The sequence below is a fragment of the Rattus norvegicus genome, chromosome 6 (assembly GCF_036323735.1).
Source record: "Rattus norvegicus strain BN/NHsdMcwi chromosome 6, GRCr8, whole genome shotgun sequence".
Classification (NCBI taxonomy): domain Eukaryota; kingdom Metazoa; phylum Chordata; class Mammalia; order Rodentia; family Muridae; genus Rattus; species Rattus norvegicus.
In genome coordinates, this window is record NC_086024.1 from 94788877 (window position 1) to 94816426 (window position 27550).

Below are 27550 nucleotides of genomic sequence, written 5' to 3' on the forward strand. Positions count from 1 at the left end.
GTTTCACCCACTCGCCCTTGGAGGAACACCTAGTTGGCTGTACAGCGTGGCTCATGACGAACAATTAAACAAACATGAATGCATGTCTACTTGGCAGACTGAATTTTTTTCTTTTAAATATATTAGTATAGTGGTTCCCAACCATCCTAATGCTATATGACCCTTTAATACAGTTCAGGTTGTGGCCTATTGACCATAAAAAGTATTTTGTTGCTATTTCATAACTGCTATTTTGCTACTGTTATAAATTGCAACATAGATATCTGATAGGCAGGATATCTGATATGTGACCACTGTGAAAGGATCTTTGACTGCTAAAAGGGACCCACAGGTTGAGAGCCACTGTACTAGAGGGATTGTTGGATAATATGAGAGTCCTGAATCTTTTATTTTTCTGAAAAAAAAAAGGCGATTTACTTTTGTCCACAGTGTATGAGTGTCCCCATCTCTCTACGTGCTCGACAGTGTATTATTCATTTTGCTAAAAAGTCTTTCTAACACCACCACGTTGCTAGCCCAGCATAATTCCTAAGTACATTCTAAACCAACCACATCCTTGTCCCCACAGATCATCTAGCTGCCATCCCTTAACTTGGGTGGTAGATGGAGAAAACAGGAAGGAAGGAAGGAAGGAAGGAAGGAAGGAAGGAAGGAAGGAAGGAAGGGAGGGAGGGAGGGAAAAAGAAAGGGAGGGAGGGGGAAGTGAGTGATGGAGGGAGAAGGGAGAGAGGGAGGGGAAGGGCAGTAATGGAATTTGATTTCAACTGAAGGCATTTTTAGAAGGTCTTTCTCACTAGAGCGGATGCAGGCCATAGCGAACCCGATTCCCTGATGGTTAGGGTGCTGAGATGTGCTGCGTTGTCGTTTTTAAAGTGTTTGGCTTTTCCCGTGTGGTGCCTGGCCACTTGGGTCTCTGTCCGCTCCAGCCCTTCACCCTTCCGTGTTTTTCTCTCTGCACAGCAGCCGGGCAGCAGCGAGTTCTTTCTTCCTTTCCCAGGCAGCTTGCCTGAGAGTTGTTTATCCTAGCTCCTCATGCCGCTAACTCTGTCAGGTACAAGGTGGATGGCAACCTTTAGCTTGGCCAAGGTTAGAAAACAACAACCGCAACAACAAACGGAACACCTCCTCCTTGCTGCGATGACTGAGATTTTTAAACTGTTTTGATTCGGCTACTCTGTAAAATGACTAGATCATGCAAGCGAACGTTCCTCTTATCTCTCATACTCACATTTTTATAGTTATATATAAGATCTACCCTCGGATTATGTTTCCAGTCGATGGGAGAACTTATCCATCCCATCTAACTAGAGCCTGCACCCTCTGACCAGCATGCATCCCTCCCTGTCCACCCTCACCCCGGCAACCATCCCTCTGTTCACTGCTACTGCGAGTGTTGCTAACTCTTGTCTTTTAAAATGCTTTCCCTCTGCCTTCACCTACTCAGCATCTTTGGATCTGGTTAGTCCTTCTCACCTTCCTGGGACTTGCCACCGTTCACTCTCCTTCTCTCCATCTCTCATTTTTAATCACTAGCTTGTGTTTCAGTTTTAGGCCTTAGTGATCCTCTCTCTTTCTATGAAGAACACTCCCTTTTTGAACTGTGTTATTTAACACAGGCAGTCAGAACAAGATAACAAGGAATGGATGGCTTTGTCAGCTATGTCCTCATAGGTTCAGAGAGTGGACATCCAGGGTCAAGGACTCATTCAGGATGTTCAGTTTCTGGTGAAGGAGCTCTCTGTGGCATGCAGCTAGTCAGCCGGCTTCTGGACACATACTTTCATGGTAGAGAGGGAGGGAGAGAGGAGGGGAGGGGGAGGGGAGGGGGAGAGAATGGGAATAGGAGGAGGGAGAGACGGGTGAGCATATGATGTGTATGGGGGCGGTGCATGCATGGAGATCTAAGAGCGGCTTCTGGGTGTTGGTCTTCACTTTTCCACTTGCATCTGGAGATTCTCTTGTCCCTACTTCCCTAAGGGAGATCTCCAGAGAGCCGTTCAAGGTTACAGACACTTGTGCCCTGCTTTTACCTGGGTTCTGGAGATCCAAAGCCAGCTTGTCATGCTTGGGTAGCCAGCATCTTTATCCTCTGAGCCCTCTCCCCAGCCTGGGACATCTGTAAAGGCCCTTACTTACACGTCGCCTTTTAATTGAATGGCCCTCATGGTTTCCGCCATTGTACTGCAATCACTAGTTAGCTGTGCTGAGGCGCTCTGGAGCAGCAGAGGCTCCTGTTAGCTCACTGTCACCTGAAGACCAGGCTCAGAAGTTGACTCCCACCCTGTGCAGAGTGTGAGTGAGGAAACCAATCGTCTTCGGGAGAAATTGGGAAATTATGTTCCAGGCTGTGCTAACTGACTCAGCCAGAGCCTATGTTGAAGAGAACATATAAGACGACCACAGAGAAGGTCAGAGGTCAGCCACTCCATGAATTGCTGTGGTTTTGACTGAAGCGACAGTAATGGAGCAACACTGGCTGTTTCTGAGCCTGGGTGCATCGAAGACTTGTGCTGAGGCCAGATCTTACCTCCTACTGCTGAGTCATCCCACGCTTCTTTGTAATGAAGGTTTATATTTTGCTAATAATTTGTATATGTTCCCTTTTGTAACCCAGAAGGACTTGCTTGGCAGAGCCATTGTAATTCTGCGTTGAGAAGAGCTGAACCTTAGTGATCTCATCCATGGTTCCGCCTCTGAGCAGTTGGAAGAATATAAATATCCATTCTGGAGGCTGTCACAACAACCTTTATAAAGGGGCTCGCTTCTGCCTGGTACTACTGTAAATTCACCGTCTGTTGGCGGCCTACTAGCTGGAATAACCCAACTCTTAAATGTCCCTACCTATTTAAAAATAGCTTCACTAATACATAAATTGGCCACAGGAAAATGGATCTTTAGAGTCAAGTGCTAAGCTAAACTCCTCATTTACTGGCAATTCATTTAATATTGACCTCAAATTACTCAACAGTGAAATCACAATCGTCTGTAAACACGAAAACCTCAGGATTATGGGTCCATATTGTCTAGTTTAATTCAGTGGAAAGGCATACAAGTTAACTTCAGCTTGATGCTTTGACGCTCCTGTGAGGCAGATAATCGTCATCAACTAAAGAAAGAAAACAGAAGCAGGATGTTAGTATACAGAGAGGCACAGTGAAAAGGCGAACCCTAGTGAGTCACTGTTGTAGAAACTCCTTCCTTCTGAGAGTTCACAGAACCCTGAGCTGCTTTTAGCAAGCAGAATACGGGACAGACAACGGGCTAGCTACCCCCGATTGAATTGTTAGACTCCCTTGTAGCCAGCTAAAAAGGTCTCTTTCTGGTTTTGAAATAGTTGGTACCACATGATAGAGGACTGTGGCAATCTGACAGAGTCTGAATAAACTTTAGCTAAGACCAGGGGACCAGATAAAATGTACTCTAGAAACAGCCGGTGCGTGATCTGCCCCTTGTATGACTCTGAGCAGTGACTATTGACTCTAGACCACAGAAGCTACGGGATGACGGGATGATGAGATGACGGGATGATGGGATGATGGGATGATGGGATGACGGGATGATGGGATGATGAGTGTATTAGTTTAAAGACACTAACCTGCTGACTAGTTTGTTACGCAATGACAGAAATTTAATACAGCCTCCCTGTCAGGGTAGAATGTACCTCATACCCCATCCATTTGGCCATGACAAGTCACTTAACATTTCCGGGCCTTTAAGCTATAACACAGGAATAAGGAACAGTATATAATTCAGCATCAGGAGGATTGGATAATGCAGTCTAACTTAAGAGGAAGTTACACCACGGTGAGGAACAGTTTCTATTGCTCTTAGACAACATGTTGGTCTCACCATCGTAAACATTTTAATTGTTATTTTTCTCTACGTACTCCGTGTTCTGAAGACTTCTGGCTCGCACATTAACTGGATTTTTTTTTTCCAAGTGGAATTCATTCTCTCGTCCATTTCTAGTTCATCAGCTGCGTCAAGTTTCTGATCGGTTTGAGATGGTCTTAAAAAAATAGTTATAATGAATGTGTTTGGGTTAAAAGCAAAGCTGTTTGGAGTCAGAGTTAATGAAATTTCCATTAGCTTATAAAAAATGTTAGCAATGGGTTCCTGGGCCAGATTTAGAATCACACAGTTAGTTTAATGGGGAGATAGACACAGGGTGGAGGGACTTGGCAGTGGTCAGGGTTGCCTCTGTTCCTCATTGCTTCCTCGGGTGTTGCTGGGAGATTAGAAAGGCTGGAAAGAAAACTGCAAGCGCCTGTGCCGTGAGATGAGCCAGGAGAGGAAGTCAAGGTACTGGGCTTGTTGTTAAGGGGATTGGAGAACTGGAAATGAACGTGGGGAGTCTTGGGGTTTTAGGAACTATTGTGCAATGTCCACATTACAGTTAAGAGAAAGAATTAAAACACAGATGAAAACAGAGACCACTTCCAAATGGGAGTTTCTAAAATGTTCTTGTCTGTAATTTGCTTTGTGGTAAGAGCTAATGCCTGCATTCTGTGAGCGATGCCTGGCACTAGGGCCATGTTTCTCTCGGAACACTGTCTAAGGAACTAGCATTCTGACCATGCATTATTTACGTCAAGGCCTACTCACTCGGTTTCCAGATGAATGCTTTTCAAGTTGGCTACGGGTTTGACAGAGAATTACATGCACCTTATAGATGTGTCTTCTATGTAAACCCAGACAAATTCCTTAGGACCAAAGATAGATGCAAGCAATTGTTCCATCGGGTCTAAAAGTACATTGATTTGTTTTTAATGCAGCAAATGAAAATACAGTTTAAGAAGAACATCTGAGGAGTAGATGAGGTTTCCCATTTATACTCCGTAAAGCAGAAGGCATCACACATAACCAGCACTCACGTAGCAGACCCACACTCACAGGGCAGACATATAACAGATACGAAATCCAAAGTATAAACACAAAACATGCACGTGGAATCCCATACATGCACAACAAAGGCTTTGAGAAGTCCTGCAGCAGAGGCCCAATGAGGTTTGTTTAACCGTGTGCTTCTTAAGTTAATCTGTGACTCACACCTCCTCAAACAACCCCCAACCCCTTCATGTTGCAGTCATTCAGATTCTAAATACCTTAGTATTCCTGAGCATGTTCTGTGAATAGTGGGCCCTTGAGGTGTTCTCTAAGATGTTATCTGGTTCGTGGGGCAAATATGATAAGTATGAAGCACTTCAGTGTCAACAGGTGTGAGATACATACCACCATTAAAATAACCCACCAGTCAGAACCAATGCCGGCTAATTATATAAGGAACACAGAGCTGTGACTGGTGACCGAAGTCTCCTTTAGGAGTTTGTCCTTTCCATGTACTGTCGGAGAGCCAGCTTCAGCTGTCATATCAGTGTCTTACCATTCGCTATTCACACAGGCAGACACTGCTAGGCAGGGGCAAGGACCAAAAGCTGGTGGGTAGCCAGAGTGGAAGCTCACTCTCCTCCCTCCCCCCTGAGCTTAGCGTCCGTGGACTTGCCATACTGATTCACCACATCACCCTCTCTGCATTCCTGCTGCTAGGGCCCAGAGCAAGTCCTTATCAGCATGCACTGCTCTGTTTATTCTGCATAGAATGGAGGGGAATACATTCCAGCCTCTCAAGAATGTATGGCCAGGTATTCGCTGAACACTTACTGTGAAGATGAGAGAAGTTTCTATCTTCATAAGGAAGCTCCGACCTGGGCTGTGAGAAGACCAGACCACACAGTTTCTACATGAACTCATCTTAGAGCTTAACGGACCACAGGTTCAGCACGGGAAACATTCATTGCTTACAAGGAGAGCAAAAGGCTCTACCCTCAAATGTGTTACTATTTTCCATGCTAAATCAAACCATGCCTTCCCTCCCACGGAGTGGCTTCTACTCTGTAAAAGAAATTGAATATCTCAGCACCTCCCAGATACGCCTGTATCAGGAAATTACTTATTTGTTAAGATATAGAGTAAGAGCATATTAATTAATGCAGCCACCACAGAAAAGAGTACAGGTCTGTGTCAAAACAAGCGAATTAAAAAACTAAACTCAGGGAGCTAGAGAGAGGGTTCAGTGGCTAAGAGGGCTTTGCTGGACAACCATGAAAACGAGAGTTCGGGTCCTAGCCCCCACGTAAGAAGCCAAGCACACTACAAGCTCCTGCTACTTCAGCTCCTAGGGATCCAATGCCCTCTTCTGGCCTTGGTGAAAACCCTCATATGCACATGGGCATTTGAATGTAAGCACACACACAAATGATATAAATAAACCATGGGAATCTGCTCTCCCCTTCCACCAGAGGGGACTTTGATCATGCTTTCCATTGAACCCTAAGCTAAAAAAGAGAACCCATCAGGGATTGAACTGGAAGTAGATCTACCACATGATAAATCTAGATATATAGCCAAAGGAATCAAAGCCACCATGCGATACAGACACCTTCACTCTTGGGTTGATTATGGCGCTATTCACAATAGCTATGTTACAAAAGTCAGCCTACGTACTCATTTACACATGACAAAATGTGGTATATACTTATGCGATGAAGAGTTATTCTGCCATGAGGAAGAATGAAGCCATGTTGTTAGCAGGAAACTGAATGGAACTGAAGATTATAATGTTAAGTGAAAGGAGCCACACTCAGAAAGGCAAATACTGTGTGTTTTCTCTCTTGTGCATGAAAGTAGACGGAAGACTCTTTACGAAGAGGAAAAGGCCAGTAGGAGGGAAAAGAGCACAAGAGAGTGACATGGGGAAATATGACCAATGTAAGTTATATGTAAATATAAAACATCACAATAGAACTCACTGCTTTTTAATTAAATGATAATTAGTATACACAATCAACTATGAGGAAGGGCTAGAGAGATAGCAGAGGGCAAAGGTGCCTGCCACCAAATCTGATGACCTCAGTTCAATCCCTGATGGATTCTCTTTTCAGCCTAGCGCTCAGTGAATCAGACTCCCCATGGTGGAAAGAGAGAATGAACCTCTGTGGGTTGTCCCCTGAACTTCACATTTTCAACCTCTACCCTCCTCACACGCAAAATGAATAAATAAAATGTAAAATATGAAAAAATCAGAAACAACATACTTGAGTGTTGATACCCCCACATGAGTACTGGATTAGAGGTTTAAGACAGAAGCGATATTTTCCCACACTTGTCATATTTAAGCCACAAGGATGGCCTTTTCTATTACAGCCCCAGTTTATGCAAATTTTGTGGACTTTGATGACACTTCCTCTGAACCCTAAACTAAAAAGAAAGCCCATCAACCCTAGCCTACAGTCACCCACATAAATTAGATATTACAAGTTAGATGACCCCAGTGTTGATGTTATTGATGGTTGTAATTATTAGGCACTTGTTTACAGAATGCTTATTAAGGTTGCAGGCATTGCTTTTCCAGGCACTAAGCCCTATAAAACCCACACCAACCTTAACTGAGGTATCGCTATGTCTATCCCTTTTTTATAGATGAGGAAACTCATAACTATCGGTAGTATAAATAGCAAATAACCCCATAGGTTGCTCAGATTTAACAGTTGGGAGGCATTTTGTGCTCTTCTGCTGGACTTGGGAATTTACAGAGAGCTTCTTCAATACACATGCATACGGAGCACTGAGATACCCTAAGGCAGTGGTTCTCAACCTTCCTAATGCTGCAACCCTTTAGTACAGTTCTTCATGCTGTACTGATCCCCATAATGGTAAAGTAATATTGTTGCTATTTCATAACTGCAGTGCTGCTCCTGTTATGAGTCATAATCTAAATTTTGGATTTGCAGGATATCTGATATGCGACCCCTGTAGGGGGTCAGGACCCACAGGTTAAGAGCCACTGCCTTAAACCCTCTTTCCAGCACATTGTCCTCTGGAGCAGAGCTCATGGTTCGTCCCACTGGACAGCAGGGATATTCACTCTTGATCTTCTATGGTTTATTCTCTTTTCTGAGGTCTTGGTAGCACCCGTTTTAGTGACTGATTTGCCACAATCCCTTTTTTCCTCCCCCTCCAACCTGTGGTTCATTTTTCTGGATCACTGTGCTTCACCAACTGTCCTGGTGGACTTGATCTGCTTGGGAGACAGCTTTATCCCAGCTCACCTTCTGAGCTTCCTCTCATTGTAAACAGTCTTGAGAATGAAAGCCCTACGTACCCAGGGCTTCTCCAGCCACACAAAGAGGTACACCCACTCCTCTCCCTGCATCTATGCATAACATTATTTTGATTTGCTTTAAATATCTTGCGTGTTCAACCAAAGTCCAATGCTGCTCCCCCGTTCACGCACAGCTTTTGTTTGCTCATCACTTCAGTGAATAGAGTTGCAGGTTCTCACTGGCTCTGTTTTTCCTTGTGGTTGTTTTGTTTTCCTTTACTGTGAAAGGACAGCTTTCTCTAGCTATAAACACACTGAAGAAATCTTCCTGAAACTACAGGAGCCCTTTCTCTGGAGCATTCTTCTAATTGCTCTGACATCACAATTCCTCCGTTTGTGTTTATTTCCCTACATTCCTGACATACTCGGAGCCCAGGACACAACACGAGGTGACTTTAGACTCTCCCCCACCCCGAAGGATGGTAGTCACAACCCAGTTTGTTGATTACTATTAGACCTGTGAGGACTGAGTTCTGCTGACTGTGGGTAGATGAGGCCTCCAGTCAGGAGACAGGACACAAGAACAGGACTGTGGAGTCAGAAACTTAGGCAGCAACTCCTCATGGCCACTGGCAAGAAAACTGAGAAATAGCTGGTGGTGGGGGTGGATTGCAGAAGTGTAGAACTAAGAGGTAGCTGAGGGCACAAACCCAAGTAGGTAAGGTGCAGTATCACGCGGCCCACATCTCTGGGGCTCTTCTGTAGTGACAGGAAGACTGCATTCCTGAGGCTACTGCCCTGGGCACAGGAACCTTCATGTTGACAGTATAAGTGTGGGTAGCATACTTATGTTCTTTGTGACAGAAAGAAAGAAAGAAAGAAAGAAAGAAAGAAAGAAAGAAAGAGGGAGAGAAAGGAAGGAAGGAAGGAAGGAAGGAAGAAAGAAAGAAAAGAAGGTTCTGAAACACTGAATTGAACTGCGAGAGAAAAATAGGAAGGGAGAGGAAGAGGTGAGAGGGAGACAGGGAGAGAGACAATGGGCGAGACGGGACCAAAGTAGAGCAGCTGCTGCTGAGGCCAGGCAAACTTACTTCTGATGTTCATATTTTAAAATTTAGGCAGTCTTTTGCCCGATCGTAATCTTTGCGTGCATGTGCAAGTGTGTATGTTTTTGTGTGTGCATGGGCATGGATGTTTTTAATTTTATTTATTTATTTTTATTTAATTATTTCATATAACATGGTTTGATCACATCCCTTCGCCTTGATTGTCTCTCATGTTAGCATTGCATTGGAAAAGCACAGGCAATCTGTTTTCTAAGCCAAGGATTTCCAACATTAACTTTGCTTTTCCTCTCACAACAGAGGAAATTTGAGTAAATTGTGTAAACTGATTCTGTTTCAGAGTCCTGGGTCCCACACTCACCAATTCTCTCTCAATAACTGTAGGGAAATTCTATGGAGAACCTCTCCCTGTGAGAGCAGACAGTGGCTGCTGCTGATTGAGGTGGGAGGGACGCTCTCATGGCATCCTGAGAATGGTCTGTTCCAAACAAGTCAGATTCCAGTCTGGAGAAAGTGATGTTCTGAAAGACTCCAGATTAGCCCATCCACAACCACAGCATCCCCACATACCTTACAAGTCCTTCATCACCGTCACCATCCCACCCAAGAAGTCTCTTCCTTAGGATAGCTCAGTGTGGCTGTGATTTCCACTATAAACCTGCACAATTAGAGGCTCACAGGAGGTCCGTCCACATTCCTCTCTTTGGTTTATGTCTGTAAAAAAAATTCTCTCATTTGTTTTCAGTTTCCCTGACACATCACGCGTATTTTTCCTGCCCCTCCCCCAACTTGGCTCCTCAAGGTCTTAGTACCCCACTACAGCATACACGCTCTAGAACTTTCTGGAGACCTGCTGCCTTTCTGTTTAAACTCCCTGTAGCCTGAATTCCAGTAAACAACGAAGGGCATGTGTGCACTTGTGTGCCTATGAAGACTGTGCCCTGTGCTTTCTCTTGGTGGGAAGTCCAGGAGGCTGGCCCCATTTCAACCTCCAGTTCTTTCTTTTGTGAAGAGGATGGCCACAGTCATCCCCCTGCTGCCCCTGTAAGCACGCCGAGGCAGCCAGCCTGGGTGCTCTCAAGTTCCTGTGCCTTTATTTGAAAAGGACATGCAAGGGCACATAGGTTTGACTAAGATAATTATAAAAGAAGTTTTGAATTTAATTAAATAATATCTAATAATCATATAGTTGGTTTGTTTGCATAGTGCATTGAAGCATGTAAAACTTTTGCATGAATTTGCCGTGCGGTGCCTAGATGCTGGGCCGGCTTTTCTGAGTACATTGTCTTAAAGCGGTCTTTCTTCAGCTACCGTTAACGTGACAGAGAATTGACCTGTCTCACAGAAACCATCCTATGTTTCTGGTTCTTATCCTTCCTTAATCTAGTGCTTTCCAAACCGCTTCCACTTCTTTTATAGCCTGTTATTTCAGCCAACATTAGGATTCATGGTCATGCTTGCTAGTTCCCTTAATGAAGAGGTGCATTGTTATTGATCCGTACAGAGCATTCTTCAGTCTGTTCATGCAAGCAGCCAGCTTTCAGGGTAAGGGCAAAATGTGGATGGGCTGGCTTTTCTTCTGAGAAGCAGCCTGAATCTCCAGCAGCAGAACTTCCCACAACACACACACACACACACACACACACACACACTATTTGGTGGTTTTTTTTTTTGAAAATCAAGATGGACTATCAAATATGGTATCTTCATAGCAGACATTTCGTAACTAAAATGGGAGGTAGAAAAGGAGAGAGGGAGGGGAGAGAGGGACGGGAGAGAGAGAGCAAACACTGAAGGGAGTCATAGATTGATTTTCTGATAGAATTGAAGAATTATTTCCCTTTCTCCCTAAGCCCTTTAAACGTTAAGGCAGGCTGCTGCATGTCAGATAGTGGGCTGTGCTCACTTAGACTAGCAGTGAGGACAAACATATCATTCTGGGGATGTAGCATGCATGCAAAAGGCATCTAGGGTGTGCATGTTGGTTGTGTGTGGTGTACATGCTTGGATTTTCTGGACAAGGCTCAAAAGCAATGGCCTATCCAGGGGTCATGGCATCCCTAGCATGAAGACGTGGTCCTAAGGTGCCAGTTCTCCCTAAAGGATGCTAGAAAAATGGACATTTCTTGGCCTGGGATGGGAACCATACAAGATGTTTTTATTTTGTTGTGGTAGCTAGTTGGGGATGCTTTTAGGACCCACAAGATCACATCAGAAACACTCAGAAGTTGACTTGAAGAGACGCCCACTGACCGAAGAGAAATTTTGAGTTTTGAAGAATAATTGTAATTATTTGAATCTCATCAATTAATTTGAAAATTTTCATAAAGGAACATCTGGTTCTCTGCCTGTGATTCATATCTGTGGATTCAATTAGCCTTAGATTAAAAAACTGAGTGCAAGTTTTCTGCCAGTTTTTTTTCTTTCATGCATATGCTCATGCATGCATGTGTGTATGCATGTGTGTGCATGTTTGAGTCCAAATATCTGTAAAGACCTGAGGGTGAGATCCCAAGTCTTCCTCCATGACTCTTCTACCTTACTCTTTGGGTTGGGTCTTTCAATCAAACCTGGAACTCACTGATGCTCTTGCTTGTTCTATGATTGGTGCAGCTCCATCAGAGTATCCATCTGACTAGCTCAGCTCACCTCAGCTTTTCTGTCTGTGTGTCTGTGTGTCTGTGTGTCTGTGTGTCTGTTCTTCCTTCATTTCTTGCCATCTCCAGTCATGTAAGGGTGGTGATGACATTTGTGTATGATGAGTAAAACTCAGTGAAATGAGGCATTGATGATGGAGACAGAAGGGGAGCTGCCTGATAAATCAACTTGTTTGATTTTGATCAGGCTTAAGGTATTGCCAAATGGCAGTGCCACAGAAGCTGCAAAGGAACACTGTTCAGATTCCAGGAGACATTGTAAGTATGCAATCTGGTCATTTGAGCAGACTTCAGAAAGGTGAGGATGAAAGACAGCCTAAGGTGGTAAGAATGGATGGATTGATAGATAGGTGTCCTGGTGAACAGACAGATATGTGTCCCAGTGAGCAGATGGACAGGTGTCCTGGTGAGGAGATGGACAGGTGTCCTGGTGAGCAGATGGACAGGTGTCCTGGTGAACACAGGGCTTATACAGTGTGAGCTGGAGATGTGGGAGGTAGGCATGAGAACCCAGCAAAAGAACAGAAGAACAACATCAGTTACTTAGTGGTTGTCCACCACTAAACAGAGTATTCCTCTTTTCTGATTGACCGTGTTGTTGTTTCACTGTAATACCGATCACTGTATTCCTTTGCTTTCTGTTGCTATAAAGCACTATAACCAAAAGCGACTTGGGGGGAAAGGGTTTTATTCTGCTTATTGGCTATGCCATCATCAAGGGAAGTCAGGACACGAACTCAAGGCCCTAACCTGGACCCAAGAAATGAAGCAGAGACCACCAGGACGCACTGCCTACTGGCTTGCTCAGACTGCCATTTTATACAACTGTGGACCACCACCCAAGTGGTACCACCCACAGTGGTCTGGGCCCTCCCACATAGATTATTAATCAAGAACACCCCTCCCCCAAAGGACTTGCCTACAGGCATTTTCTCAACTGAGGTTACCTTTTCCAAGATGACCTTAGCTTGTGTCAGTTACAAAAACTTGAACTACACAATAGGCACTGAGTAGACATGGCAGAGGGAATGAGAATGGAAGGCTCTGCCCAGTCTAATCCTGGCCTATAAAAATCACCCCCTTGTTCCGTCTCATGCCCTTCCACTTTTCCAATTTACAGATGAGTTCAGAGAATCTGGCCAAGGGCTATGAGGCTCCAAGGAGTGTTCATGCCTTAAGCGAGAGGGAGCTGGGGTCCCTCCATGACCTTGTAGAAGCTGTTCCCCCAAACCAAGATGTGAGGTTCACAAAAGCACTTGTTTGCTGGTTAAGAAAACAAGTCTCGGGGCTGGGGATTTAGCTCAGTGGTAGAGCGCTTACCTAGGAAGCGCAAGGCCCTGGGTTCGGTCCCCAGCTCCGGAAAAAAGAACCAAAAAAAAAAAAAAAAAAAAAAAGAAAGAAAACAAATCATCTCTCTTCTAAATAGACGTTACTAGTCCAGGAGCTTGTGTCTTTTTTGGTGGTGGTTGCCAGAGGTGAGTGTTTGGAAAGGTTAATTGGATGCCTCTGTGTTTTGAAATCACAAGGAACAGGGAAAGGATCGGAAGAAACACCAAGGAATAAAAAAGTGAAAAAAGAAAGGTAGAGAGGGAGAAGGAGCTGGAGAGAAAGGAGTTCATCCAGGGAGGAGAGAGAACAGTATGGAAGTAATAGGGGGATGGTAAACTAGCACCCTGGGCCATCTCATCCCCAGTGGTTGGTAGATTAAAGGTACAGAATTTCAGGGGAAAGCGAGGCTGGAGGAGGAGTTCTCAGTGAAAGGACCGTTCAGGTTGGGGCTGGAAGGAGTGAAATATGCCTAGCGATCTCTGGATACAGAGCATGTAGGGCCTTGAGAGAAGGAGAAGCATGTTTGAAAGATGGAAAGGAGTGGATGTGTAGAGTCCTGTGGGTCACAGGAAAGGAGAAGTGGGGTGGTCACCCACACAGACAGGGAGTGATGGCGGGATAGGTCCTAGAGAAACATGAGTGGTGCTGAGAACACTCAGGGGCAGAAGAGAGTGAATCTTGACACTGCTGGAGGAAGCAAGGAGGTTTGGGGGATACATGCCATTAATCCTACTCCAAGGCCCAGGCCTACCCTAAGGCCCAGGCTTCTTCTTAGACCCCAAGAATGGAAAGTAAAAAGCTTATAGATGGCCTTTAGGTCTAAGAGATGCAAAGAAGACTGCCTTACTCTCGAGAACCTCAATTCATACATAAATATGTGTGCATGTGACTATTCTTGAAAGCTCGTCAACTGCTCTGAAAGTCGACTGTCCATTGCCAGGATGTGTCTGTGCTGCTGGCATTCTTACAATGACTAGGCAGATAGCACAGTTTCCACCCACCAGGTGAGTCACAGGCAATTCCCTAAGCCTGGTGCCTTGTTCCTCACAGAGTGACTCTTGGGCCAGCATCCCCTGGACACACTCTGGAATGCAAGACCTCAGCCTCTGACTGACCTGCAAGAGTTGTCATTAAGGTCAGGGAATCAGAAAATTCCAGAGCTCAGGGGACTGTTTCTCTGTGTTGACTGCACACTAATGTTGCCAGAGAGCCTTCAAAACAAACAAACAAACAAACAAACAAACAAATAAAACCAATCCTGAGTCCCAGCCTCAGATACCCTGGTTTAAGAAAGCTGGATACAGAAAGTCATTTTCAAAAGCTCTCAAGCAATTCTAGTATACTGTAAGGGATGGACTACTAGTGGAGACAAAATGAGGCCCATTATCTAGTATCCAAGTTAAAGAGAAAACTAATGCTGCTTTACTTAATCTACTCTTTTGATATATTGTTGTTTGAACACATAACCAAGGTGATGCACTACTGCCAAAATATTTTCCCTTATGCATTTTGTGTGTATTTTGTTCTTGAGGTGCATCTCAAAGCTTGTAAAGGGAGCACCTGTGTTAATGGCTACCATGATGACCAGTGTAGCTTCAAGTTGGAAGAATGGATTGGAAAGTCCCCATCACTGGAAAGCAAAATGATTTCCCACTGAAAGTAGAAGAGATGGTCCAGAAAATACGCAGGTACAATTCAGCATTTCTGTCAAAGTGAGTTGTGGCCTGGGGAGTGTAAGAGAGCCAGTGTTGACCCTTTATAGGGTAACTCCATTAATATTGTAATGTGTGTGTGTGTGTGTGTGTGTGTGTGTGTGTGTGTGTGTGTCTGTTCTCTACCCTGCCTTCCCATCTTCTACTACAATTTAACCTTTCCTGTTCCATAATTCCCCTTTAACCCTTTATGCCACTGAACTCTATTGCCCTTCTCTTAAAAGCATTCCCTTCTCTGTGGCTCTTAACTAATTTCCTGACCTCAAATTGTATTCCAACTTTACTGCACATATCTGAAGATTCAAAGCTAACATCCACAGATGACAGAGCACATGGGACATTTGTCTTTCTGTATCTGAGTTACCTCAGCAAGAATGATTGGTTTTGTTTTTTGTTTTTTTTTTTCGGAGCTGGGGATCGAACCCAGGGCCTTGCGCTTCCTAGGCAAGCGCTCTACCACTGAGCTAAATCCCCAACCACAAGAATGATTGGTTTTAGTTCCATTCATATTTTGTTGCAAAAATTTTTCTGGGGAGACTCAATATACCCCTCTGTTCACTCCAGATAAGGAACCCATCACAGACCAAAGTACTGATACCACCAAAGTCCAACTTGGTGAACCAATGAGTTTTATTGAGCTTACTTAATAGTAATATGGGTGAGGGGTTACTTACAGGAGTAGAAATGTCTCAAAGACATTTGTATCACCAAAGCCCACCCCAACATGGGTGACAGCTCACAAAAGCTATACACCTTGAGCATACTACACAGCCTGCAGGTGGCTCAACAGGTTGGCAAGAATCCTTTCCAAGTGATTCTGGTCTAAACCTCTTCCAGGTAGCTGGTATGATCTCAGTGTCTTCTTCGCAGCTTGACTTTTCTAAATCTCTTTACAGCTTTTATTACTTACTATGGTAGGGAGGAGCCTAGTGAATCTGATCAGTTTCAAGGACTTCCTGAACCTATTTTGAATTGTTTACTTTCTTGTTTAAGGAGCTTCCCTGCATCATGAAATGTTACAGCCCCAGAGGAAACTGTTACACAATGCCAAACACACTGTAATTTGTAATTTGGCTTTTCTTAATAGCTGAACCCCCTTTCTATTTTGCATATGTAGTACATTTTTAGTGTCCATTCATCAGTTGATGATCATTTAGGTGGTTGATGATCATTTCCTAGCTACTGTGAATAGAGCACCAATGAATTAGCAATAATCGTGCCTCGGATAAACCTCATTGGCTACGATACTGCCACTGAGAAAAGCTTAGAGCACCAATGAAAATGGATAAACAGGGTTCTCTATAGTAGATATAGGTCCTTTGGGTACTATGCCCAAGAGTGGCATAGCTGGATCATGTGGTGTATCTATCTGTAGCCTTTTGAGGAAACTCCACATTGATTTCCACAGTAGCCTCACCAGTTTACATTCCTACCAGCAGTGAATAATGCTTCACTCTTCCCACATGTATTTGTTATAAGGTTTCTTCATTTGGAGTTGTTGGCCAGTGAGGTCCCATTGATCCCTCAAACATTACAGATGATAACGGATGCTCTTGACTACTCTCCAGAACTTGATGGCCATACCCTATTGCTGAAGACAACACATACTTGAGTTATAAAAACATGGAGAAATCAAGCTGGTACTCACTTGGAAACTCCATCCTTTCTGGTTAGCTTTCACAGAGTGGGAGGTCTTACCCATGTTACCAGAGGAGAAAAGAAACCATTATTCTTTCCCAGCTGTGAACGCTACAAACTACATCAATGACAATTCTGGCAAGATGTGCCTACTGGTGGGGTCCTAACATGAATGTTATGGAAGTGTGATGGTTTCTATATGTTTAGCCCAGGGAGTGGCACCATTAGGAGCTATAGCCTTGTTGGAATAGGTGTATCATTGTGGGTATGGGTTTTACTACCCTAGCCCTAGCTGCCTAGAAGCCAGTATTCTGCTAGCAGCCTTCAGATGAATATGTAGAACTTTCAGCTCCTTTTGAACAAAGCCTGCTTGGATGCTGCCATGTTCCTGCCTTGTAACAATAGACTGAAGCTTTGAACCTATAGGCCAGCCCCAATTAAATGTTGCCCTTATGAGAATTGCTTTGGTCATGGTGTCTGTTCACAGCAGTAAAACCCTAACTAAGGCAGAGAGTATCCAATCACTTCCTAATTGGATTTAAGACATGCTCTACAAAATGAAAAACATACCTGGTACCATTATTTGGTTCAGGAACCTGTGACTAGACAGGTACAAGCCCTCAGAGAGAACCTCTTACTGTAACTTTGCTAAATAGACTTAGTATTAAACTAACTACTAATGGTTTACTGTTATACTCATAGATTGGTGCACCTCTCGACTCTCATCAGATAATCTTTTTGTAGTAGTTCAGCAACTCATCAAGATGCAGAGGAGAAGTGACTGCAGAATTCTCAGCCCTAAATTGTGGTAGTATGCACTAGAGTGCAAGCTCAAGCCAGAAAGATCCCAGCACAGTGTGGAGAAGGGTAGACGTGAAACCTAGCACTAGCTGAGGAGCTTAGGTACATATTGGGAGTGGGAGAGTTGGTTTTCTTTATGGATATAGCCCCTTGTCGGTTGATCACACTTGAGTAGAAGACCACATATCTAAGAGTATTTGAGGAGCACAAATTGGTTCAAAAGAGAGGTGTGTGTGTGTGTGTGTGTGTGTGTGTGTGTGTGTGTGTGTGTGTGAGGTTATGTAGGGAAGGAGTGGGTGAGTGGGAATATGGTCAAAATACATTATCTAAACTTCTCATTGGACTTTAAAATGAGCATCATGGAAGTCAAGGAAGAGGTGAGACTAAGAAAATTTGTAAACTTCTTCCCGAAACAGAAGTGGGATTTAAAGGACACAGATAAATCCTTTCCATGCTGTATTAAGGCTGTAAATAAAGACTGTGCTAGAGACTAATCAGCTGCTTTGACTTAAGAGAAGGTAATTTTCTTAGATCGGGTTTTATTGCTGTGAAGAGACACCATGACCACAGCAACTCTTACAAAGAAAAGTATCTAATTGGGGCTGGCTTACAGTTCCAGAAGTTCAGTCCATCACCATCGTGGCAGGAAACACAGCACCATGCAGGTAGACTTAGTGATGGAGAAGGAGCTGAGAGTTCTACATCTTAATCCCGAGGCAGCCGAATGAGACCATGTGCCACGTTGAGTGTAGCTTGAGCATAGGAGACCTGAAAGATCATCCCCACAGTGACACAATTCCTCCAAAAAAGGCCACACCTACTCCAACAAAGTGAAGCACCTTCTAATAGTGCCACTCCCTATGGCCAAGCATTAAAACACATGAGTTTATGAAGGCCATACCTATTCAAACTACCTCAATAGCTAAATTTCCCCTCTTCCTGTCCAGGGATGTTCTAAACAAACAAGCATCTTTGCAGGTTTTGGTGTCTGTGTGGCTGACCCAGTGCTGGAATCTGGAGTGGATTTAAGAGCAGGATAAAACCTTGTGGGTCTAGGTTTCTGGCCTCTTTGGCCCCTCCTCTTAGAAAAACATCCTAGTAGATCTTCTCTCAAGTCAATCAGTGCAAAAACTGAAGGCTTCCTTAGCATTAACATTCCATTGGCTTCCTAGATCTAATTTTTATCATGCCTTTTTTTCCCTAAAGGAATTCGAGAAATGGCTTAGCTGCTAGATAGACTCTAACTTCTAAGTGGAACTGTAACCAGGCCATGTGGCTCTTCTGAGCCTGAGGTGACTGAGCAGCAAGTCTTGGTGGCATGTGCTGGGGACTAGGTTAGATGCATTTTTCAGGCCAGGTACATGGTGCTTGCCTGCTGCTGGCAGCCAAGTGAAGAGACTTACTAGGGCCCGCCTGCCTATCTCCACCCTTACTAACCTGTCCAACTGCCATGCTCATGGGAAAGCTCCTCGGCAGTTATTTCTAACAAGTCTGCTTCTGTCACCACTTCTTTGTATAGCTTACTATGATCTAGAAAAGGAAACATTGAGGTGAACAAACTTTATTTTTGGTTAATGTCTTAGTTAGGGTTTTACTGCTATAAATGAATGCCATGACTAAGACAACTCTTATGAGGACAACATTTAATTGGGGCTGGCTTACAGGTTCAGTACAGGATCATCAAGGCAAGGGCAGGGCAGTGTCCAGGCAGTCATAGTGCAGGAAGAACTGAGAATTCTACATCTTGTTCTGAAGGCAAACAGTAGAATACTGGCTTCTAGGCAGCTAGGATCAGGATCTTGAAGTCCACACCCACAGTGACACACTACTCCAACAAGGCCACACTCCTAATAGTGCCACTCCCTAGGCCAAGCATATACAAACCATCACAATCAACCTGCTCTATTTCAAACGCTTCACTTTGCCAAGACTATCACTTCTCCACCGAAGGCCCAAGGCACTCTTACTATAGAAATCCATCTCATCAGAGTCAAGAGCTTATCCACCCCAAAGAGTGACCTTTTCACATCAAGGTACAAATGACATATGCAGTATTCTCTCTTCGATGCTTTTGTAATAAAAGAATAGAGCACTTCCACATAAATGTCAGCCATCAGCTGGGTGATGGAGACCTTTTAAGGCAAGCATTAAATTAGACTTAATGGAAGCCTGAAATCGTTCTTCATAAGCAACAGCAACCGTTTAGAACCAAGTAGAGGATGAAGTTAGCGAACTCTGAAGTACGTACCTGTGATTGTGATGATCTGTCAGAGGGCGCTCCAGGGGCGTGGTTTTTGTGCTTGATATAACCAGAAAATACTTTTTACTTTACTTTGTATTTACCTATTTATTTTCAGACAGCACCGTTCTGGTAACTTTGGTTGGTTTAGATCCTGATATAGAGATGACCAGGCTGGCCTCAAAATCACAGTGATCTGACCATTTCTTCTTTAAATCCTGGGATTAAAGTCATGCACCATCATGCCTGGCTAATAAGTTTTACTTTTGAAAAAAAGGTAGGGTATAATTTTTTTAAAAATGTTTAAAGATTATCCTTATGAATAAATTCTTAAATCAATCAAAAGCTAGGGAAGAATTTGCTAAATAGCTGACTTCCTCACTTTTGTCATTTGTCATTTGTGGTGTCGAGACCCAAATATAATGACCGTTCATCTTTTAACTCATACTTTCTGAGGACAAGGGAGAACTTTTAAAAGAGGTTTTCCCCAATTTCAAAAGCTCAGGAGTGGGAAGAAAAAAATATGTACACAATGCACCCTGGAGGTGCAAAGAGCTCTCTCTCCTCACACAATAAAACAACAGCAGCCTTTATGAAATGCAAGGATGTCTGTTCTCTCTCAGAGCAGGCTGAGTTCTCATTATGGTGAAAATTACCTTTAAGTCCAAGTGAAGCCTCTGGGTATAAGGTCTTAGGTTTAGTTTTCAGTTGGACAACTGAGAGGCGGTTGTGACAAAGGCGCAGAGGGCGTCTTACAGAGTGAGGCAGCAGGACCACTCTGTGTCCCACACAGCTAAGAGATGCTAAGGTTCAGCATGGTGAGGAAGAATGCACACTTTCACAGGACTGACTGGTTTCTAATTCAGCCTCTGTGACTTAACTAGCTGGGTTATCTTGGGCAGTTTCACCTGTGTTTAACCCCAATTCCCCCACTTTAAAAATGGAACTAAAGATCTGCTCACAAGGACTAAGCGAGCTCCTGCCTGAAATAGGCCGTAACATTTCAAAAGCTTGGAGGAGATGGAGCTCGTGGTGCGACGAGGCCAGACAACAGGAAATTTCAAGGACCTGGTCAGTGATGTCAGATACTATGACATCTTCCCAGTCAGGAGGAACCGAAAGCTATCACATTGGAAAAGGAGGATAATGACATTCTGGAAGAAATATTCAGGGGAAGTCAAAATTTGTATTTGAAGTACTGAATCTTATTGATTATGTCAGGGTAACAGTTATTGCAATAACAGCAGAAAATAACACATTCTTTCTTCCAGAGTGGCCTTCTGAGGCAGTGTGTTATATGTGGGAATTGTTTTTAGTCTTTGTCATGCACATGAACAAAATCCAATAAGAACTTCCTGACATGTTGAGGATCAGACAGTCAACACTGTCAGCCATATCTATGCGTTTCATGGTGACAGATTCAACATAGATCAAATCTTAGGAAAAAATTGCCTACACTAAACACGTACCAACTTGTTTCCCTAAACAGTAAAGTATAACAATTTAACGTAGCACTTACATGTACCATGCATTAATTTTTCAGGCAATCTAAAGAGTAGAAGGTATGGGAAGATGCAAATATAGGCCATCTTAATGTATGGAACATGATTGTATGCAGCTTCTAGGAGGAATCTCACAGGTCCTCCTGGAAGCTATCGAAAGGATCCTCCTAGGTCCTTAAATCCTAGTGGATGCTATCTTGCTGCAATTCAAAGTCTGGTGTCTCTGAGTATAAATAATTATTGCCAGAGTTTACTGGACTGGTTTTGGTTAGAAAATGTAAACTTAGAAGCATAATGCAAACACATTTAAAAAAACAAAAGCACGAGATGGATGTCATAGGTCATTCCTGTGATTTCAGCCCTTTGGGAGACTGAGGCAGAAGGATTATGAGTTCAAGACCAGCATGGATGATACAGCAAGAACTTGTCTTGAAAAAGAGACACTCAGAGAAAACAATACTCCCATTTAATAAGTAACTGTAGCCAGCTTTGTTTCTTTTGGCTGTTTTCATCTGTTTCTACATGGTTCTAATCATTCTGTATATGCAATATCAGACCAGCGCATTCACATAAAGTCATGTAATTGCCTATGTCTTCCCCCATACCATGGCTTTGATTATTATGTAACAATTCATCAAGTTGATACATTGTAATTTCTAAATGGATACATTTATTTATTTATTTATTTATTTACTTACTTACTTATTTATTGTTTTTTTTGAAGCAAAGTTTCTCTGTGTCACCTTGGGTGTCCTGGACCTCACTCTTTTGACCAGGAGGGCCTTGAATTTAGAGCTCCACCTGCCTCTGCTTCCCAAGTGCTTGGATTAAACAGGTGTACCACCAATGCCCAAATGATATTTAAACGTTTTAAGGATGTAATTTTTAACATAGAAGGTATCTTTGGCATTCTTACAAGTTGAGGTGAAAAGTGAAGGGCACAGACATTTTCACAGCATTTTGTTTGAGCAGCTATTTCACGGTATCCATGGCTATACTGGTTCTAAGATTCCTGTGGACACCAAAATGATGGGACACTTAGGTTCCCTGTATAAAATGGGGCACTGCACACACGCAGCCAATCACAATCTCTCCTGTGCTTTATACCTCCTCTAGTTTATGCACAGGGCACCTAACACAAAGAGGCTATGCAAATAGTTGTTATACTATACTGTCTTAAATGTAAATATTTTTATTGTTTTCAAAAAATAGTTTTGGTTTTACTCTAGTATTGTGTGTGTAATGTGTGTACGTAGGTGTAATGGTTTGTAAATGCTTGGCCCTGGGAGTGACCTTATTAGAAGGTGTGGCCTTGTTGGAGTAGGTGTGTCACTGTGGGTGTGGGCTTCAGATCCTCACCCTAGCTGCTTGGAAGTCAGTCTTCCACTAGAGTAGACTTCAGATGAAGATGTAGGACTCCCATCATGCCTGCCTGGATGCTGCCCTGCTCCCACCTTGATGATGACGGACTGAACCTCTGAACCTCTGAACCTGCAAGTCAGCCTAATTAAATGTTGTCCTTTAAAGACTTGCCTTGGTCATGGTGTCCCCTCACAGGAGTAAAAACCTAAGGCACATGTCCGGAGACAGAAGACAACTTCATGGGGTTAGTTCTCTCTGTCCACCATTACATGGGTTCCAAGATCAAAATCAGGTTGCCAGGCACAAAACAAGCACCTTCACCCACTGAGCACTTGAGGACATTTTCGACCCATGGTTGCTTAGAGAACCTGTGGTTATGGGGAGTCAATTGTTGCCAGATTGTTCAGTAAAAAGACACACACACACACACACACACACACACACACACACACACATGCATACAGAGGTATGTGACTGTGCTCATAGAAAAAGTCACCTTCTAAGTTTCTAAGTTTTATCACCTACCTGATTTATCCCCGCTAATGATAGTTCCTTGTTCAACGCGCTCTCTCTCTCTCTCTCTCTCTCTCTCTCTCTCTCTCTCTCTCTCTCTCTCTCTCTCTGTGTGTGTGTGTGTGTGTGTGTGTGTGTGTGTATGTGTGTGTGTGTGTGTTTTCTCAGAAAGTGATCCTTTCCTTGAAAGTCAATCTGAGATGAATGCTTACAATAAAATTAGAGTAGCTGTTGAGTTCTGAGCCTCTGGCACTCTCATCAAAGCGCAGACCAGACTAGAAGTGTGCTTTTGAGATGCAAATCATGCTTTGATGCATTTAAACTTCAAGAGGAACAAATACTGTTTACAAATAGAATAAGCCACCTGAAATACTTCAAGAAAATACCTCAGGAAAACAACATCAAAACCAAACAACACCCCCAGCATATGTGTGTATCCATTCATATGTAATAGGGCTGTGTTTGCATATGTGCAGGTATATGTGTACATATATTTCAGAATATGGGGGATCTTTTCTTTCCTTGGAAACTGTGCTTTCTTTTAGTTACAAACACAGATAAAAAATCTCCAGCTTAGGAAATGAGCAATGAGTGGGTTACATGTTCTAGCATTTGCTGTCTGCTCTCTTTGACCCATTGTCTCTCTTGCTCTGAGACGTTGGTGGATTTAAAAGGATCAGAAGATCCTAGTCAAAACATCATAGAAAGGGGAGACTTAGTGGTGGGTGATGCGGAACTCTGTAGTCTCCAAGCTGAACCATGGGAAGAGAACAAGTACAACCTTTCTCCCAGCTCTCTCTCTCTACCTTCTCTAAATGCAACATTCACTTAAGGTATTTTAGAGATGGATACAAAATTTGGGGGAGAAAACTAATTGCCTCTGCTTAATGCAGGACACTTCCTATGCGTCAGTCACCTCAGATGGGAGGGTAGAGACTCCGTGGTTGGAGATGTCACATTTCCTGTGAGATTTATTTTGGTGCTAAGAGACTGGGAAGAAGCAGTTCTTAGAATGCAGATATGGGTAAAAAGTGCTGTAGTTTGTCTGCTATTCCCGCTACCACAGTTTTCTTTGTGTCAACCAACTATAGATGTAGCTTTGCAAAAACTCACGGGCTCTAAAACTACTAGACAGCATTTGAAAACTCTGCAAGGGACATGTAAACTTGTTAGCCATTGAGGTCTGTGTTCAAATAATAGATTCTAGCTTCTCTGTGTGTGCATAACAAGAAGCATCGTAAATAATTTTAGGAGAATTTTTAGAGGAAATGTGTACTTCCTTCTGCTCAGCGAGGTTCCAAAAGCACTGAGCTAAAAACAGATTCAGTTTTGCTTCTCAGGGTCTTTAGTGCACTGCTTATCAGATGGACAGAGGCCATTCAAATGGATTATTCTTATTGATAGATACATAAATATAGGTTTTAAATTTGGCGAATATCTGTGAGCACCTTGGATGAGCTTGGGAAATGCTGGCTTGAGTTTGAAGACAAGAGATTTCCTGTGGGATAGGGACAAAAGGGCTGTTTGGGACAAACAAGATGATAATTGGTTAATATCAAAGCCCAAGGGGAAAGTCAACTGAAGCTGTGTACAGAGAGAACATTAGCCAAGAGCAAATTAGCCACACAGACATAAAATATGTCCCTTCAGGGTGATGTGAGCTGTCTGGTCAGCTTCTGTAGCCACCTCGGAAGGTCTCCAGAGCACCGTCCTGGTTTTCGTGGCACTCGTTTTGGTTTAAGGAACGTTCTCAGGATTTTGCCCTCTTTGGAGTGTGCTTCTGTATAAGTTTAAGATCCAAATATTTGTCACAAACAGCGGGCCTGTCACCACCCTCTTGCAGGTGGCTGAATATAAGCAATCATAACTTCACCCTGTTTACTAGCTACGTATTTCATCTTCCTAATTTCTGTTTTTTACATTATGATTTCTTCTTCTACATCATACAACAGAGCACTGTTTTCAGGGCCTGTTTTTTTTTTTTTCTGATATACTAACAATTAAATTTTTGAATTTTATTTCTAGCCTACGGTGGGGCCAGCGCACAATGACAAGTAACAATTTTATAACTGTTCTCACCACGCTTAAAGCATTAGTCTCATTTCAAAATAGTCCTTTATCCAACTACACTCTATCCTGGCCTTGCTATGAGCCTAACTGTGTTTTGGTGTGGGAGTTGTGGCCTTGACACTTGCGTGCACTTTGCATGTACATGTGTGTCCCTGCACATCCATAGACCTGCACATCATCTAAATAGACCAAGTAAATAGACATATGCCCAGCATAATGTCAAACACGCAAACCCCAAGCAGGAGGAAACTGATGGAGGATGCTACCTATGCGTCAATCAGCTCAGACCTGTGGGCGGGGTTCCACAATGTAGAGAAGGAAAGCAAGCTAGAGGGATGCAGTGACCGAGGTGCCATTCAGGTGGAGGCACCAGGAAAGGCCTCTTTGGCTGTAGAACATCTGAGCAAGCATATGGGGCTATGCAAGGAGAGTTCTAGAAATCCAGAAATAGGGCTGGAGAGATGGCTCAGCCATTAGAAGTTAGGCTCACAACCAAAAATATAAGAAATCCAGAAATCAGGTACAAAACCTGAGATGCTCACCCACATGTGTTTTGGAAGCAGCAGGGAGCTTCGGTAGCTGGAGGCATATGAGGAACAGGAAAAGAGTTAGTCATGGGCTAAGGTCTGTGTGTAGGAAAATGACACTAGATGATGAAGGGTCCTGTATTCTATTCAGTGTGTGTGACATGCTGTAACCAGGACATGGTCAGCAACACCACCTTGTCCACTCTTCAGTGACTCTTCTCTTAACCCATGCAACTGAAAAGAAAAAAACAAACCCAAAACTTAGGTGAAGTTTTGATGTCATGTTCTCAGGCAAGCACTTTGGGAGCGGGACATGGAGAGGCTTCAGGGGCTGCCCCTGAGGACTGTGATGAATAGGCCCTTTTAAAAATGGGATGGGCTCAGCCGCTGCTTTGGGGTGTAATTTGTCGTCTATAAATATCTCTGTTAGCACACACTATTAACTGAGTGACTGGGGAAAGAAAGGCGAGTAGCCCCAGGTTGGGACTGCTGGATGGTGACTCAGAGTTCCCCTGTTCTTGCCTGTGCGCCTTAAGCCGGTGGAAAGTTGTTTGTGTGTGGAGGCATGCTGACACAAGCTGGGGACAGCATAAATCAAGTGACACTCCAGACTTGCTGCTGTGTCAGAGGCAGAGGGAACTAGCATTGCGCCCTCAGAAATCTACTTAAGATATAAAAAACGTAGCTCTGGGAGTGGGAGGGAGAAATTTAGCCTCCCACACCTCCTGCAGTGATGTTCCAGCAGGTAACTGGTACGTCTTTGTAATGGTGCTTACAAGTGGCAACGCAGTCTTCTGTACCATAGTCCGGGGATGTGGTTCTCTGGATGCTCTGGGTGTGGTAGCTTTAATTACCTGAGGCTTTGTCCTTGAATGACTCTGCTCATACGCCTGAGTCCTGTTACATCGCTCTTCTCTTTTGCTCTCTGAGGTGCTGGAACCGGAAGGAAGCTGGGCTGCAGTACAAGGGTCACAGGTAAGCAGCAAATGATCTGAATAGCAGGTATGTGAACTTTCAGAGCCCAGATTTCCTCACAGCCCAGACAGGGACAACGATGTGTGCCTAGCAACCCTGGCAGAGAGGAAGCGTTTGCTCAACCCAATCAACCGAGCCTCCTGGAGTTAGACTGGCTTGGCCGACTTGATGGTAGTTATTTTAATGGCGCTTTCAAAAGGCAACATTTTGTTATCAAATGTTCGAGCCTCTTTTTGTGAGCTAACTAGGTACCCTTTCCACGTTTCTCCTTCCAGCCGCCCTGCTGAATGCCCTAAAGGGAGAAGAACCAGGGTTTATGGAGGACCCGATGCCTTTTGAAACTGTCTCGTTTGAGATGCACACATTTGTAACTCAGCATTGCCATCCGAGAGGAACGATTGAGACAACAAAGCCCCGGAGAACAAAGAAGTCAGCATTTGGCAACAGATAAAGCGGCAGAAGTGAAGCGTCACCCTTGCTGTGTTTGAGTCCTGAACTTCAGTTTCCCCCCAGGCTCCTGGGTAGGCTACAGATTTGCAGGTCCTCACATTGCACAGGAGGAAGCCCCTGAACACAAGGCAACGGGGCCTCGGAGATGGGGAAGTTTATCCTTCTAGCTGAGTCTCCGAATCTCATCTGACTCTGTGAATAATGGCTCCAAAATGGGGCCATGATTGTTGAGTGTAATTTGCCTTTGGGCGATACTACATAAAGACACTTCTGCCCTATTTTTTAAATTAACACCTCTCCTTGGCAATCTGCTCCAGAATGGAGGGCTTTTATGGACACCCTAGATTTGAGACTCAATCACGTTCCTAGAGGGTGCCCTATTCCTGTAATAGTAGACATGAAGACAGAACTTAAATCTCACCCCATATTTCTCTTTTATGAAATAAACAGCCTTCGTTCCTTTAGATTTCCCAGAAGGCCCATTTTCCTTGGTCTTTTGATAAATTTCATAACTCTTTTCTGGCCATTTTTCAAACTTTCCACCACTTGCCAAAGTTACTTGAGTCTAAAATTGGACGACATTTCAACTCAAGAGAGCTCCAAGAAAGCC

At 43.7% G+C, this 27550-nt stretch overlaps 1 long non-coding RNA gene and 1 pseudogene across 1 annotated transcript; one reads left to right on the forward strand and one right to left on the reverse strand.

Moving 5' to 3' along the window:
• The first annotated feature begins 14673 nt into the window (after positions 1 to 14673).
• Positions 14674 to 27416, forward strand: LOC120103546 (uncharacterized). Its single transcript, XR_005506005.2, has 3 exons — positions 14674 to 14839; positions 26446 to 26490; positions 26766 to 27416. It is a non-coding gene; the product is annotated as an uncharacterized LOC120103546 (long non-coding RNA).
• Positions 16064 to 16128, reverse strand: LOC120093504 (U4 spliceosomal RNA; annotated as a pseudogene).
• Positions 27417 to 27550: the final 134 nt, after the last annotated feature.